The 16,528-nt window shown below is 41.9% G+C and overlaps 1 protein-coding gene across 1 annotated transcript in view; it reads left to right on the top strand.

The window, feature by feature from the left end:
* The window catches only part of TUBGCP6 (tubulin gamma complex associated protein 6), a 1,304,734-nt gene that overhangs the window by 210,625 nt on the left and 1,077,581 nt on the right, over positions 1-16,528 (top strand). The gene's annotated exons all lie outside the window — the stretch shown is intronic.

The following is a 16,528-nucleotide window of genomic DNA, read 5'->3' as shown; positions in this document are numbered from 1 at the left end:
CTGACAACTTCTAACAAGGCAAATTTAAATGAATATTTAGGACCGTTCTGTTCAATATGTTTATATAAGGCACTCTTCGGGTCCTTTTTTCTTATATTGTAAATATGTTCATATATATGTTTTTTTAAGCTTCTTTCTGTTTTTTCCCACGTAGTAACTTGAACACTATTGACAGATAACAATATAAACCACCATCTTAGTGTTGCATTTACCGGAAGTTAAGTTTCAGGAAGTTAATTCTGAGTTGGCACCGTTGAAGTTTTAAAAGGCAGACAGTTTCAAAAGATAGTGTTCTGAGGAAGCCCATAAGTTATGGGTTAAAGCGCTTAACCATTATTTAAGTCCGCTGATTTTATTGTATATTTTATTTTTTGTTTTTACGTATACGCTACAAGTGTTGTCAGTTGTACCTCGGACATGTATATGTAGAGGTCATTGTAGCTATTTTTAAATATCTCTCCAATAAACAATAATTTTGCAAGGAGCTGGTGTGCTGTTTGGAATACACACGAGGAGTGTATTTGGTTGGAAATCGTAAAGAAATTATGGATTTGATGACAGCGCAACATGGGATTTGGTACATATTCCCTGCAAGTAAAATTTTTTTGGTAGACTTTTCATTATTGACAATTGGTTGGTTTTACTACGGGAGTGTAACTGTGTAAAGAAAGGTGTTGGATCACTTATCGGTTCTCCGTGGTTGTACTATTTCAAAGTAGTCAAGTTTCTTTGTGTAATCTTTACTTAGTTGTTCATCTCCATGGAGAGTACCGGTGACAACACACCTGATTTGGAAGAAACTCAGACCAGCGACATCCAGTTCCTAAAAGAAGAAATGGTGAGACTCAAATCAGATGTGGCTAAACTTATGGAATTGTTACAGAAAAATATTGGCAGCACTACAAATAAAGATACAGCGCCAGCTAGCAGTACACATTTCACTGGTTTCAATGGACAACAGGAAGCTGTGATTCATACCCAGAAAGAGGAGTTACATGATGCTTCCATTAACAAGTTACCTAAGGTTACTCAAACATTTAGAACTGATGAGAGTATGGACTCTTTATTAGACAATTATCCTATACCCAATGGGCAAGGAAACAACGATTGTGCCATAGATATAGATCACGTTTTTAATACAACTGAGCCCATTCACAGTAGTAACCAATCAGGCTCCAACTTCATATTTGATTTCTCTATTTATGAAGTTGAAGAAGAATCTAAGCGAGTAGGCACTAAACCTGAGAGGCCGATTCCTATCAAAACATATTTCAATGTAGTTGGAAAACAGGATTACAACAAGAAAGGTACTGTACCTAAATTTAATCCACCTTCACTGGTTACTAGTAATGGCACTGGTTACAACAGGTTCAACAGATTTATGGAAATTGACTGTAACCTTGACATTAATGACACATGACATGACTACAATCCTAAAAGTTGTGACACAATGGGGACTTTAAAGGACATGTTGTTTTTGTTGGGAAAAAATTTGAAAAGTATTAATAGTATCAAGATAGACAATGCCTATTTACATAAATGTATATCTTTGAAAGTTGTTCCCAAAGGGTTAAGATTTTTCAAACAACCTATGGGAATAATGTTAAATGATAAGGTTATTAGTGAATTCAATTAGTTGTTTGATTGTGGAATTAAATTTATGAAACTTATTATCAAACATAATGATGAAAAATTAGGTAGACTTATTCAAGAAACTGAAGATCTGAATATGAAAAGCAGTACAGATTTACTTTTTACAGAGTGGGAAAGGATGTATAATAACCAATTTTCTTTAGCGGAAAAATTGATACACACTTTGTGACAACAAACAAAAAAAAGATAAAAAGCGATGTTGAACATTACAAGCAAGGCAAGGCATACATTTGGGGTAGAAAGAATGAGGAATTAGGGGAGAGGGATTGAAAGGAACAAAAAACTCCAGGAATGTATTATCATAGGGATAACAGTCATTCACATTTTTGGAAGGAACAGGTACTACAGGGAGAACCATACAGGTACCAAGGGAGGAATCAGTATCAGAAAGATCATCAAAAACAGAGGTATTGGGCAAATCGCTGGTAGTAAAAGAAAAGACAGATCATCTGTCAACAGCTGAGACCATTGTTGTCAATGGACATACTCATACCTGGAATGGTTTTAATATACACAATTATGCAAACATTACGATCACACAGGCACATTTCAGTCTTTTATCGAAAGGAATGAAGTTTATTCCCACTCCCAAATTTGATTTGGTGGACTGTTTAGTTGAGTTGAAGAAATTTACAAAGAAAATGGATTTAGCGATTATGTTTAACAATAGGGAACAAAATCAAAGTGACACTATTAGACAAAAGAGAGACCTCTGTCTCACTGTACCGAGTACATTTGTACCGTTACATCATCCTACCACAGAGTTATATGAAAAAATTGTGTCCAGAGACATTTACAGAATATACAAAGAAAATAAGAATACGCAAGGCCATTACAATCTGACTTATGAAGAAAAAGACACACTCAGTAAATTGATAAAAGATGGTAGTATAAGGGTAATGAAACCAGGCAAAGGTGGAAGGGTAGTTATATATGACAACTTAGAGTATACCAACAAGATGCACAATATCTTATATGGATCGGGAAACTATGTACCCACATCATTAAATGAGATCAACATTGCATATCAGAGAATAGACAGTTATATAGAATAATTTTGATTGATGGTAGGATAGACAAAGATACCTACAAGTTTTTAAAGGTGAAGTATCCTAGATTGGCTACCATGGTAGGTATCCCAAAAATCCACAAAAGTTTAACTGACCCTCCCTTTCGACCCATTATTTCTGGTTGTAAATCTAAAACTTTTCCCCTTGGAAAGTATACAGACATTAAATTAAAATATATTTATGGAAACATCACCCATTTAGTCAAAGATTCTTGGGAATTTTTGAGACACTTTTCCACTCAAGGATGGAATGAGGGATACAGGTTTGTTACGATTGAGTTGGTAGATCTTTTTTCTTGTATCCCCAAAACCACAGGTCTTGAGGCGTTTGGTAATAGTATTAGAAAGTACGCAGGAATTGAATGGGATGAGGTCAGTTTGTTTTTGGAAATGTTAGACATTGTTTTAGACAATAATTTCATATATTATGAAGGAGAGTATTTCAGGCAGACTAGGGGAGTGGCTATGGGAGCCGCTTGTGCTCCCATATACGCTAACCTAGTCATGCTAGACTGGGAAGAAACTGCCATTTGTCCCAGCAATTATTTTCAGTATATTATTCACTATGTTCGGTTTCTGGACGACATTTACATAATTTGGAATTCTAGCGAAAAAAGTCTGTTAGAGTTTATTCACTTTCTTAATGATAGTAGCGATTTTCTGAAATTCACGTATTCTTATAATTATGATGGTAAGGCATATCTAGACACTTTAGTGTATACTGATAAAGGGACCTTACAGTCAAAAATTTATAGAAAGGAGACTTTCTCCAACGATTATTTGGCATATGATAGTTATCATCCTAAGAATTTAAAAAGGAATATATATAAAGGCCAATGCATTAGGGTCATGAGAATGACTACTGACTATAATACCTTATTGGCAGAAATTGGATACATACACACCCTGATCTATTAAAGGGGTTATCCCCAGAAATTGCTGGATGAAGTGGATACTTATGTAGTAGGACTTTGGGGTACAACCTGCAAACCCTTATTAGGGACAGGTGATGAAGTCAGTAAGATCAACGGAGGTCACAATAGTGCTTTGGCAAGTAATCATTTGGAAGGAAACCAACAAAGGGCATTAATATTATTATATACTCCAAAAACTGTGGATGTTATACAAATCATAAGAAAGTATTGATATATTATATCCAGTGATGGAACAGTAAGGAATCTAATAGGGGATAAACCAGGTTTCGTGTACATAATGGGAGCTAATATCAAGAGATGTTTGGAAAAGGGAAGAACACAAAAAGATGATAAAGTTAAGGATAATTACCAGCATACTACAAAATGTGGATCTTGTAGTCAGTGTCACTATATTTTTGACAACAAGAAACAAATAGTATTAGAAAACTTATTTAGGCGAAAATCAGGCTAATTAAGGGTAACTGTAACACTAAGATGGTGGTTTATATTGCTATCTGTCAAGAGTGTTCAAGTTACTACGTGGGAAAAACAGAAAGAAGCCTAAAAAACGTATATATGAACATATTTACAATATAAAAAAAAAGGACCAGAAGAGTGCCTTATATAAACATATTGAACAGAATGGTCCTAAACATTCATTTAAATTTGCCTTGTTAGAAGTTGTCAGAAATTATCCTAGAGGTAGAGACAATAAAAAATTCTTAGATTATCATGAAGTGTGGTGGCAGTTATTTACAGATGCCACCACACCTCCAGGCCTTAACGACAGTATATCAATGAAGGCCATTCTTGAGGTGAATAGTTAGTTCATTGCTTCTTACAATAATTTGATATGGGTCATATAGTATCAGATTTATAGGGTTTAGTAGTACATAATTGTGACAGTATTACACAACACAATTTTTTTGAAATAACTAGTTGTTCTAGTATATTATTTAAGTACAGTATGTAAATATGTTACAATATTTTCCACTTAATTAATAGAAGGGTTAAGGTATGGAATTGGTTTATTTTATAGGGATGTCATTAATATTTCATAAACACATTATATACATTTATTCACAATGCTATACATCATATTATAAAATATAACAATATATCAAAGAGGACAGAGATGTATGACATGTTGTGGTTAATTGTTAGAAATAGTATTTCAATCTGGGCAATTTGTTTTATCATAGTATTTATGTATAGCTATTATTTGATGGATTTGGAAAACTACAATTTCATTTTTATAGTTGCATTATTTTTATAGCTATACAATTTTCATAGTTGCACAGATTTTAGGTTTTAATTACAAATTAATGTATTCATTTTAACCATAATTTTTTATTCTTTTCATATTATAAGCTAGTAGTGTAATTGTATGTAATGGGAGGTTAGTTATTGCAAGCAATCAGTACACAAAGTACTAACAGGTACTGTCACTTTAAAAAAGTTTCAGGAAGTTAATTCTGAGTTGGCGCCGTTGAAGTTTTAAAAGGCGGACAGTTTCAAAAGATAGTGTTCTGAGGAAGCCCATAAGTTATGGGTGAAAGCGCTTAACCATTATTTAAGTCCGCTGATTTTATTGTATATTTTATTTTTTGTTTTTACGTATACGCTACAATTGTTGTCAGTTGTACCTCGGACATGTATATGTAGAGGTTGTTGTAGCTATTTTTAAATATCTCGCCAATAAACAGTGATTTTGCAAGGAGCTGGTGTGCTATTTGGAATACACACAAGGAGTGTATTTGGTTGGAAATCATAAGGAAATTACGGATTTGATGACAGCGCAACGCAGGGGATTTGGTACATATTCCCTGCAAGTAAAATTTTTTTGGTTGACTTTTCATTATTGACAATTGGTTGGTTTTACTACGGGAGTATAACTGTGTAAAGAAAGGTGTTGGATCACTTATTGGTTCTCCGTGGTTGTACTATTTCAAAGTAGTCAAGTTTCTTCGTGTAATCTTTACTTCATTTTCTGACATCCTAGAGATCCCTAAACAGAGGGGGAACTGGTCTGCCCTCAACCCTTCCGAGGACGAGTCGGTGTACCTGGACGCATTCGGTTCTCGCCCTTCCACCTCCTGGGTGTCCCCACCTTTCGACCCACTCATGGAGGTGGTGGCTCGGAAGGCGTGGACGGCACCGGATACTATGGAACCAACTCCCTGGAGGCCCACAAAATTTATAACAGCCCCTTCGAACAAGCAGTTTCTCACCAAGGGCGTCCCCGTTGATGCCATGGTGGTGGCGGCGGCCACTAAGAAGGAGTTGGCTGACCCTTCAGTTCCTGTCCATCCTCCTAATAAGGAATCTAGGACTATGGATAGGTACGGAAAGCGGATGTTTTCTTCAGCGACCTTTGCCATGCGTTCGCTGAATTTTGTGCCATTTCACCCGTCTTCAGAGAGACCTTCTCAAAGAACTAGGTGATACCTTACAGGACCCATCAGCTGCGGGGTCTCAGGAAAAGATCAACTCCCAGCTAGGGACCCTGAACTCTATTGTAAACTCCTCCATGCGGCTCATTTCCTATGCCGCCGATGGAGCGAGTAGGGCCACAGGCACGGGCGTTGCTCTAAGGAGACATGCCTGGATGCGGCTTTGCAACTTTGCCGACCCCTTCAAGGCGTCCTTCACTAACACCCCTGAAGGTTTTGCCATTTTTGGACCTCAAGTGAAGGATACATTGACGAGGTGCGAGCAGGAAGGCAAGACTCTCTCTGCCATAGGAGTCAGTTTTTCTACCCCTTCTAGACCATACCCTAACTGTCAGAAAGGTGGGAAAATGTGGTTCTGCAAACCTCAGGGAGTGCTGCCTGACGCATGTGGTAAGCTTCCCTCCAGAGGCAGAGGAGGGAACAATAATAGACTCCGCCCGAGGGGCAGGGGGGGTACGCAGAATCAGGGTAGCAGAGAATCTTTCTCTGACAAACCCTTCCAGCACCCCTGAGGAGCTGCCCGACTGTCCACCTTCGGAGGCAGTCGGGGGAAGACTATCACTGTACCCAGAAGCCTGGCATTCCCTCACGCAAGACAAATGGGTATGGTCGATCATATCCGAGGGTTACAGAATTCCCTTTATTCACACCCCCACAACAGCCAAAAGGGCCCCTTCCAGACGTTCCACCCAGTCTGATAGCTCTAGCAGCACTAGAAATTTCAAAGCTGCTAAGAAAAAGGGCCATCCAGTCAGTCCCAGCAGACCAACAGGGATCCGGAATCTACTCCAAGTTCTTTTTGGTACCAAAAAAGACAGGGGACTGGAGACCTATTTTGGATCTCAGCAGGCTGAACAAGTCGGTTCAAAGAACGAAGTACCAGATGGTCATGCTACAGTCCATTCTACCCTTTCTGGGTCAGGACAATTGGATGTGCTCTATAGACCTTCAGGATGCGTACTACCATATCAAGATGAACAGGCGCTCCAGAAGATTTCTCCACTTCTGGCTGGGAGCCAGTCACTACCAATTCAGAGCCCTGCCCTTTGGTCTCACCACAGCCCCCAGGGTGTTTGCCAAATGCATGGCAGTGGTTGCGGCTCACCTGAGATGACAAGGATTCCAGGTGTTTCCATATTTAGACGACTGGCTCCGTACTGCCACCACCAGGCACCAACTACTCCAATCCAGAGATTAAGCTGTACAAACGTGCAACGCGCTAGGTATCTCTATAAATTTCGAAAAGTCTGCATTGTCGCCTTGTCAGTCTATTACCTTCATAGGGGCCATTTTAAACACAGTGGAGCTCTCAGCAAAACTACCTACACAAAGAGTTTCAGACATTCGCAACCATGTTCAGATCCTTTTACAGGAGAACAGAGTCCAAGCCAGATTTGTACTAAAAACACTTGGTCTCATGGCAGCAGCAGCAATCACTTTACTCCCCCTAGCCCGTTTTCATATGCGGATCCTGCAGTGGATGCTATTTTCCCAGTGGTCCTTTCAACAGCTCCCCATGTCACACACCATTCTAATCACTCAGTCTTGCAAAAGATACCTTTCTTGGTGGATGGTCTCCCCTGGGCAGACTTGTGGTCCTTCCTCCTCCTGTTGCCACTGTGACAACGGATGCCTCCCTGATCGGGGGGGGGGCATTTTTGGGGCAGGACAGTCCAGGGCATATGGCAACCCTTCGAATGCCACTTGCACATAAATGTCTTGGAAATGAGAGCAGTACTTTTAGCGTTGCAGGCCCTTCAGGACTCTCTACCCACCGGGACTATTGCAATTCAAACAGACAATATGTCTGTAGTGTGGTACATCAACAAGCAGGGCGGAACCAGATCCTACCCCCTATGTCGAGAAGCACTCAGACTTTGGCAATGGGCGATCTCTTCTCAACAGTTTCTGGTAGCAATGCATATTCCCGGGAAGTCCAACGTCATAGTGGACAGACTGAGCAGAGCCATTTTCATGCCTCACGAGTGGTCTCTCAACCAGATAGTAGCGAAATAATTTTCAGAAGGTGGGGTCAGCCTTGCGACCTTTTTGCAACACCTCTAAACAGCAAGTGCCCGAACTTCTTTACCCTCTTCCCTCTCCCAGGTCTACCCCCCCCAGAGATGCTCTAGTTCACGATTGGCCCCAGGGTCTTCTGTATGCATTCCCCCCCTTTCCCTTGATTACTCAGTTAATCCAGAAAGCGACTGCCTTGAGAACCAGGATGATCCTCATTGCCCCTTACTGGCCTCGACAAATTTGGTTTCCGTTCCTGCAACGCCATCTACTGGAGCAGCCCTGGTATCTGGACCCAGTGCCAGATCTTCTGACCCATCAGTCGGGTGAGCTGCATCAGTCCCTTCGATCTCTCAACCTCACAGCTTGGTTGCTCCACTTCCAACCCTAGCCAGGCTTCCCCTTATCTCTCAACCAGGTCACAATATCATCCTCGCTTCTCACAAGCCTACTACCAGAAAGACTTATGCTAACAAATGGAAGCGTTTCTCTGCCTGGGCAGGGGAAAAACACATGGACCCCTTTACGGCTCCTGTCCAGACAGTTCTAGAGTTTCTAGCAGAACTCTTTCGATTGGGCTCCTCCTCAGCTACCATCAGAGTTCAACTGGCAGCTATTGCAAATTTCCACGTTGGCTTGTCAGAGACCAGCATCATGTCCCACAAACTTTGCAAAGCCTTTTTAAATGGAACCCTTTTACTTAGGCCCCCAGTTAAGGACCCTCCCCCACCGTGGGACTTAAATTTGGTACTGTCTTCGTTAATTCTTCTTCCCTTTGAGCCGGCGGCTTCTTGTTCGTTGAAGTTGCTCTCATGGAAAACACGCTTCTTAGTAGCCATCACCTCAGCAAGACGAGTCTCGGAACTTCAAGCCCTTTGCGTTTGCCCTCCTTATCTTGTTTTTCACAAAGACGGAGTGCCACTTAGGACTAATCCATCTTTTTTTACCCAAAATAATCTCAGAGTGAAATTTGAATCAGACCATAGATCTTCCAGTCTTCTTCCCAAATTACACCAATAAAGCTGAATGAAAGTTACATTGTTTGGACGTTCACCATCAATTACGCTTCTACCTGGATAGAACTAAGCAGATGAGGAAATCAAACCAACTCTTCCTGTCTTATGCGGAAGGGAAGCAAGGCCAACCAGTATCTAAGGTAACCTTGTCCAGGTGGTTGTCCTGTCTTATCATGTTGGTCTATCAGTTGAGGAACAGGGAACTTCCTACTAAGCCAAGAGCCCACTCAACCAGAGCTTTAGCTTCTTCAGTAGCCTTTCAGGCAAGATTGCCAATGGATTCCATTTGCGCAGCGGCCACTTGTGCCTCTCCTCATACCTTCATTTCCCATTACAGGCTCGATATGGCCTCCAGAAGTCGGGCTGATTTTGGTTCCACTGTACTCAAGAGTTTGTTCCATTGAGCCACCCAGGACTTTGGTGCTAGGGACGCTGTCCCATCCAGCAAGAATGAAGGCAAGATAGACAACTTAACATTTAGAAGTTATGTACCTACCATAACGTTCCATGTTAGTTGTCTTCTTCTCGCCTTCTTTCTTGCGTCCCACCCAACATCCCCCTAGCCTGGGAAGATCTAGAGTACCGTGTGAGAGTTATTGCTACTTCAGTTATATCCCCAACTAGCTCCCTTGCTTCCTCTTTTTTGCTAGCTCTTCTAGAGGGGTTTTGATATATATATATGTATATATATATATGTATATATATATATATATATATGTATATATATATATATATATATATATATGTATATGTATATATATATATATATATATATATATATATATATATATATATATATATATATATATATATATATATATATCTATATATCTATATATATATATATATATATATATATATATATATATATATATATATATATATTCTCTGTTGTGGTGGGACATATATATATATATATAGCTATATATAGCGAGATCTGGGTATATGACGCCTAGCATTATGGGACATAGCATAGCCTCGAGCCAGTAAAAATAGCTCTCGAGCTCTAGTATTAGGCAGAGTTGGAGCCAAGGTTCGGCTCCGAACCCATCCAGCAAGAAAGAAGGCGAGAAGAAGACAACTAACATGGAACGGTATGGTAAGTATATAACTTCTCATTCTCTTCCTTTGTTGCAGCAGGTGCTGTAATTATGATGTTCATCGTGCATACAGCTGCAGTATTCACATATGGGTTTTCTGCCGTCAGGCGGTCCCTCGGTCGGCCGAATTTCAAAGTCTAGGTCCGGCGTCGGTTGTTGTCGCTTTCTTTCCTGACATCAGTGTGACAGGGGTATATAAGACACAGCGGACGCCATATTCTTCAGTCTTTTTTGCCGCGCGGTGCCCGAAGCAGAAGCAGTTCGCAAGTGCCAGTCGGCCAGCTCCTGAATTTACGAAAAATTGGAAACCGAAGTCTTCTTTAAAGGTAAGTACCCCGTTGGGGAAACTTTTCTTGCCTCAGACCGATGTCAGACAAAGTTAACAATTGTATTTCTTGTGGGAAGCAAATACTGCATAAAGATTTCCATTCCCTCTGCATACCTTGTTTAGGCCCAGACCACGACGTCTCGGGCTGTCGCTTTTGCGCTACTTTCAATAAACGCACTATTAAGCGTCGGGCAGAGTTCGCCCAACATTATTTTGGTAAAGCCTTTGATTATAAAATGTCGTCGGAGACTCCGACTACCGTTTTATCCAAAAAACACAAGGACAAGGACAGACACGCGAGGTCCGCGGTCTCCACCGACACCACGCCAAAACCGGCTGCACGTGGTCCGGTTCTCAGTGAGACGCCTTTGCAGTCCCTGACTACCGACGACACTTCTTTGGCGGTGTCTTCTTTACCCGAGACCGCAGGTGCCTCGGCCCTTACTCAGACTACAGCCACCGAAGCCACTGTGAGTGTTGAGTCTCCTAATGTGGACAGGTCCACTTCCACCCAGGATGTCTTTAGGCCCTCATCTTCCTTTTCCATTAAGGCCTTTACTAAGTCCAAATCAGCCATGCATCCCAAGAAGCCTGTTGCTCAGGGCCCGTCCCCAGGCCCCATGCCTAAAAAGCAGATGCTTAAAATGGCTGAGGATTTAATTACTCTTATCAGGGGTTCCCAACCCCCTCCAGACAAGAGACCCAGAGTGGAGGAAGATTCTCCCTCTTCTGAACAGGGCTCCATTTTCTCAGAACATTCTGATGTAGAGGAGCACTCGTACTCCCCTTATGAAGATTCTCTTTTGGGGAAACCTTGCACACCTTGAGGGAGCACTTCCATTGGGAAGGCCAAGACTTTTCTGATTCCAAGAAAAGGCTTAGGGAATTTCTTTTGTTACCTCAATACAGACTGCTGGCTATACCTCCTGTCTTGGACATACTTGATGATTTTTACTCGGAGGCTTGTCTTAATCCGGATTCCCTGCCTCCTGCCCCATTCAAACCTGATAGGTACTACAGAGTTCCTAACTTTCACCAATTTCTTTTCAAAAGCCATAATGCTGACCCTGAAACCATTTCTCAAGGCCCCAAGGGAATGAAGGCCTCTACTGCCAAGAATCCACTACCTTCCGAAAGAGAATCTAGATCCTTAGAAAGGTGGGGAAAAAAGGTATACACCTCGGCCACCCTAGCCATGAGGGCCTTAAATTGTCAGTTCCATATGCTTAAATACCAGCAGTTTCTGTTATCTCAATTAAGAAATAAAATGGCTCAACCTGAACAACCAGATTTGAAGGAATTGCAGGATATTATGCATAGTGCAGAACAAGTGGGTAAACACACCTTACAATGTGGCTATGATGCCTTAGAGGCCTCAAGTAGAGCTGCTGTTTACAGGATCAGTCATTCGTAGACATGCTTGGCTTAGGGAACAAAGCTTGCCTGATCATGTTAAAGCTAAACTACTAGATGCTCCTTTACAAAAGGATGTACTATTTGGTACTAATGCTGAGGAGATGCTACGGAAAATGGAAGAAAAAGCTAAATCTATGCAAACTGTCAAGGCTTTTCTACAGGTACAACCACCTCGTTTTAGCAGAAATTGGCCTTCTAAAAACTGGTCCTTTCCAGCCACGGATAAGCCCCAAAGAGGTAGATACAGGCGCACAAGGGGCAGAGGACAATCTCAAGGATCATATAGAGGCAGACAATGGCAAACTCCAGCACCAAGAGGTGGCGAAGATAGTGCACAACAATGCAGAAAACAAACCCAATGACTTCCTCCTTTTCATGCCAAGCAAGTCTCAGCTGGCAGCTCCCTTGGGAGGAAAGCTGGCATTATTTACAAGAAATTGGCATATTATCACAACAGACAAATGGATCCTGGACATAATAAACAGAGGCTACAGATTTCATTTTCACACATTCCAAAAATGAGAGGCATGCCAAACCTGCCACACAATCAAAGGGCAGAGGCACAAATACAAATTTCAAAACTCATGGACACGAAAGCTATTCAAGAGGTACCTACTCACGAACAAGGTCAAGGTTTTTATTCCAGACTATTTCTGGTACCAAGGAAAGGAACCGACTGGAGACCCATTTTGGACTTATCCATCCTAAATACATTTCTATTCGTACCAAAATTCAAGATGCTCACATTACAGCAGCTTCTTCCCATGCTGGGCAAGGGATTTTGGCTGGTAACATTGGACCTCAAGGAGGCATACCTGCATGTCCCAATCAGACAAAGCTGCAGAAGATACCTCAGATTTCTTGCAGGTTCAATCCACTATCAATTCTCTGCATTGCCCTTTGGCTTATCTACTGTGCCCAGAGTATTCACGAAATGCCTGGCATCAGTAATTGCCTACTGCAGACTTCAAGGGATACAAATTTACCCTTATTTGGACGACTGCCTGATCCAAGCGGACAGCAAGCACAAACTTCTGGAACATCTGGCTTATGCAATACGGTTACTGAATTCTCTGGGATACACAATCAACAAAGAGAAATCCAGGCTAACACCATCTCAGAAAATAACTTTCCTGGGTGCCAACTTGGACACAAACACCCAGATGGCCTACCTTACGCCAGAAAAACAGGGGCAACTAACTCAGTACTTCAAAATACTAGCAAATTGTACCAGGCTTACTGCAAGGAAAATCCTGCAGGCTCTGGGCTTCATGGCATCTTGCATTCTTTTAATCCCATGTGCAAAGTTGCATATGAGAAAACTTCAATGGTACCTAAAAAACCTATGGTCTCAGCACAGCCACAATTTGGAAACAATAATACCAATAATTCCATGTTTACAAAAGTAATTTCTATGGTGGGCCCAAGCATGTCAAACAAACACAGGTCTCCCATTCTGCAAGCCTCAAGCAAATCAAGTCATCACAACAGACGCCTCAGATTACGCCTGGGGGGCGCACATGACAGACAGGTGCATTCAGGGCAAATGGTCCCAAAAGGAAAAGCACCTTCACATCAATCAAAAAGAAATGCTAGCAGTGATAAATGCAATTACAGCATTCAAGGACCTCCTGCATCCAGGGCAATTATTAATAAGAACAGACCACCACAGTAATGTGGTACATAAACAAACAAGGAGGAGCACATTCATACCCCCTGTGCAGACTAGCCATGACACTTTGGAACTTGGCTCTGGAATGGCAAATCGAACTTCAAGCACAGTACTTGCCAGGTTTGGAAAACACGCTGGCAGACAGTCCAAGCAGAAATATGACAGATCCGCACGAATGGAAGTTGCATCCTCAGGTGTTTACAAAGATAATCCAAGCGTGGGGAAGGCCAGACATAGATCTCTTCGCCTCCTACAGGAATCATCATTTGGAAAAGTTTTGTTCAAGGACCTTCCATCCAAAGGCCTGGAGAGTGGACACCCTTTCATTGAGTTGGACAGCTTGGACAGTGTACGCTTTCCCACCTCTGCCTCTTCTGCCCAAGGTGCTCTTGAAAGCAAGAGCAGACAGACCGAAGATGATACTGATTGCTCCAGACTGGCCAAGACAGCACTGGTACCCACTCCTGAGGAGCCTAACACATACTCCTCCCTGGCCTCTACCTCTAATGCCTCTTCTGCTGACTCAGCACAGCTACAAAACTCTTCACAGTCAGCTGAAAACACTCAATCTCGCTGCATGGAAAATTCCTTAACACCACAACAGATCCTACTCTCCAAAGAGGTTCAGGATGTCATTCTGGAGGCCAGAAGGCCATCTACTAGAAAGGCCTACTCCGCAAAATGGAAACGGTTTTGCTCCTGGAATGAGAAAAAAGGCCAGGATCCTAGAAAACTAAATTTGCCTCAGGTATTACAGTATCTAGCTGAGCTGCTGAACAGTGGGCTTTCATTTTCCTCCATAAAAATCCATGCCTCAGCCATTTCTGCAGAATTCAACACGGATCCACCGTCATTCTCTCACCCACTTTTAAGACAGTTCCTCAGAGGGGCTAAGAATATAAGACCACCAAGGAAACAACCAGTGCCAGCCTGGGATCTTAATTACATTCTAGAAAAATTAACATTGCCTCCCTTTGAACCAGCTGCCTCAACAGATTTGCAATATTTGTCCTGGAAAACAGCTTTCCTTCTGGCCATTACCTCAGCTCGTAGGGTTTCAGAACTACAAGCCCTCATGGCTGTGCAGCCCTTTCTCATCTTCCATCAGGACAGGGTTTCCCTTCGAACCAATCCGTCATTTTTGCCTAAAGTGGTATCCAGGGTAGCTTTGAATCAAGCCATACACTTGCCTACCTTTTACCCCAATCCTCAAAACAAAGGGGAAAGGCTGCTACATTCCTTAGACATCCATAGACAGCTACGTTATTATTTGGACAGAACAAAGCCTTTCAGGAAATCAGAACAACTTTTTGTGTCCTATGCTGTAGGAGCTCAAGGGAAGCCTGTTACCAAACAGTCAGTTTCAAAATGGATAGGCCACTGCATACGATTTTGTTACTCCTATCATGGGAAATCTGCCCCTACAGGCATCAGATCCCACTCCACCAGGGCCACAGCTACCTCTACAGCCTTCCTCAGAGGAGTTCCTACCAAAGATATTTTGGAGGCAGCCACTTGGAGTTCTGTGCATACCTTCACAAAACACTACCACCTGCCTTTATATTCCAAAACTAGAGCAGGCTTTGCCACTGCTGTGTTGCAGGGCATTCTGGCTCATCCCAGTTCCACCTAGTGCCTACCACCCTGTGCGTAGCTTTGGGATTCTACCCATATGTGATTACTGCAGCTGTATGCACGATGAACATAGTACAGTTTTGTACCTACCATAAATGTAGATGTTCGAGTGCTAATACAGCTGCAGTACAGGTTTCCCTCCCTCCTTCCCCTCTTGGTAAAGGACTAGTGGCTAACACCTCCTCATACAACCTAATTTGGGTTATCCTCCTATGGTGTATTTGCTTGCAACTACAGTTTTTTGATTGCATTGCATTGCTTGAATATATATTTTTATATATAATTTATGTATTGCCTTCCTTCTGGGGGCACCTGACATCTGGGGCAAGAAAAGACTGAAGAATATGGTGTCGGCTGTGTCTTATATACCCCTGTCACACTGACGTCAGGAAAGAAAGCGACAACAACCGACGCCGGACCTAGACTTTGGAATTCGGCTGACCGAGGGACCGCCTGACGGCAGAAAACCCATATGTCATTACTGCAGCTGTATTAGCACTCAAACATCTACATTTATGGTAGGTACAAAACTGTACTTTTCTCTTCCTTTGTTGCAGCAGGCACTGTAATTGTTTCTCTTCCTTTGTTGCAGCAGGCACTGTAATTGTTTCTCTTCCTTTGTTGCAGCAGGCCCTGTAATTATGTTTCTCTTCCTTTGTTGCAGCAGGTGCTGCAATTGTTTCTCTTCCTTTGTTGCAGCAGGTGCTGTAATTGTTTCTCTTCCTTTTTTGCAGCAGGCACTGTAATTATGTTTCTCTTCCTTTGTTGCAGCAGGTGTTGTAATTGTTTCTCTTTCGTTTTTGCAGCAGGTTTTGTAATTGTCTCTTCCTTTGTTGCAGTAGGTTTTGTAATTGTTTCACTTCCTTTGTTGCAGCAGGCACTGTAATTATGTTTCTCTTCCTTTGTTGCAGCAGGGACTATGATTATGTTTCTCTTCCTTTGTTGCAGCAGGCATTGTAATTATGTTTCTCTTCCTTTGTTGCAGCAGGCATTGTAATTATGTTTATCTTCCTTTGTTGCAGCAAGCACTGCAATTCTGTGTCTCTTCCTTTGTTGCAGCAGGTGCTGCAATTGTTTCTCTTCCTTTGTTGCAGCAGGCACTGTAATTATGTTTCTCTTCCTTTGTTGCAGCAGGCACTATGATTATGTTTCTCTGCCTTTGTTGCAGCAGGTGCTGTAATTGTTTATCTTCCTTTGTTTGCAGCAGGCATTGTAATTATGTTTCTCTTCCTTTGTTGCAGCAGGCATTGTAATTA

The sequence above is a fragment of the Protopterus annectens genome, chromosome 11.part0 (assembly GCF_019279795.1).
Source record: "Protopterus annectens isolate FY-2018-M chromosome 11.part0, PAN1.0, whole genome shotgun sequence".
NCBI lineage: Eukaryota > Metazoa > Chordata > Ceratodontiformes > Protopteridae > Protopterus > Protopterus annectens.
This window is presented reverse-complemented; position numbering and strand designations above follow the sequence as displayed.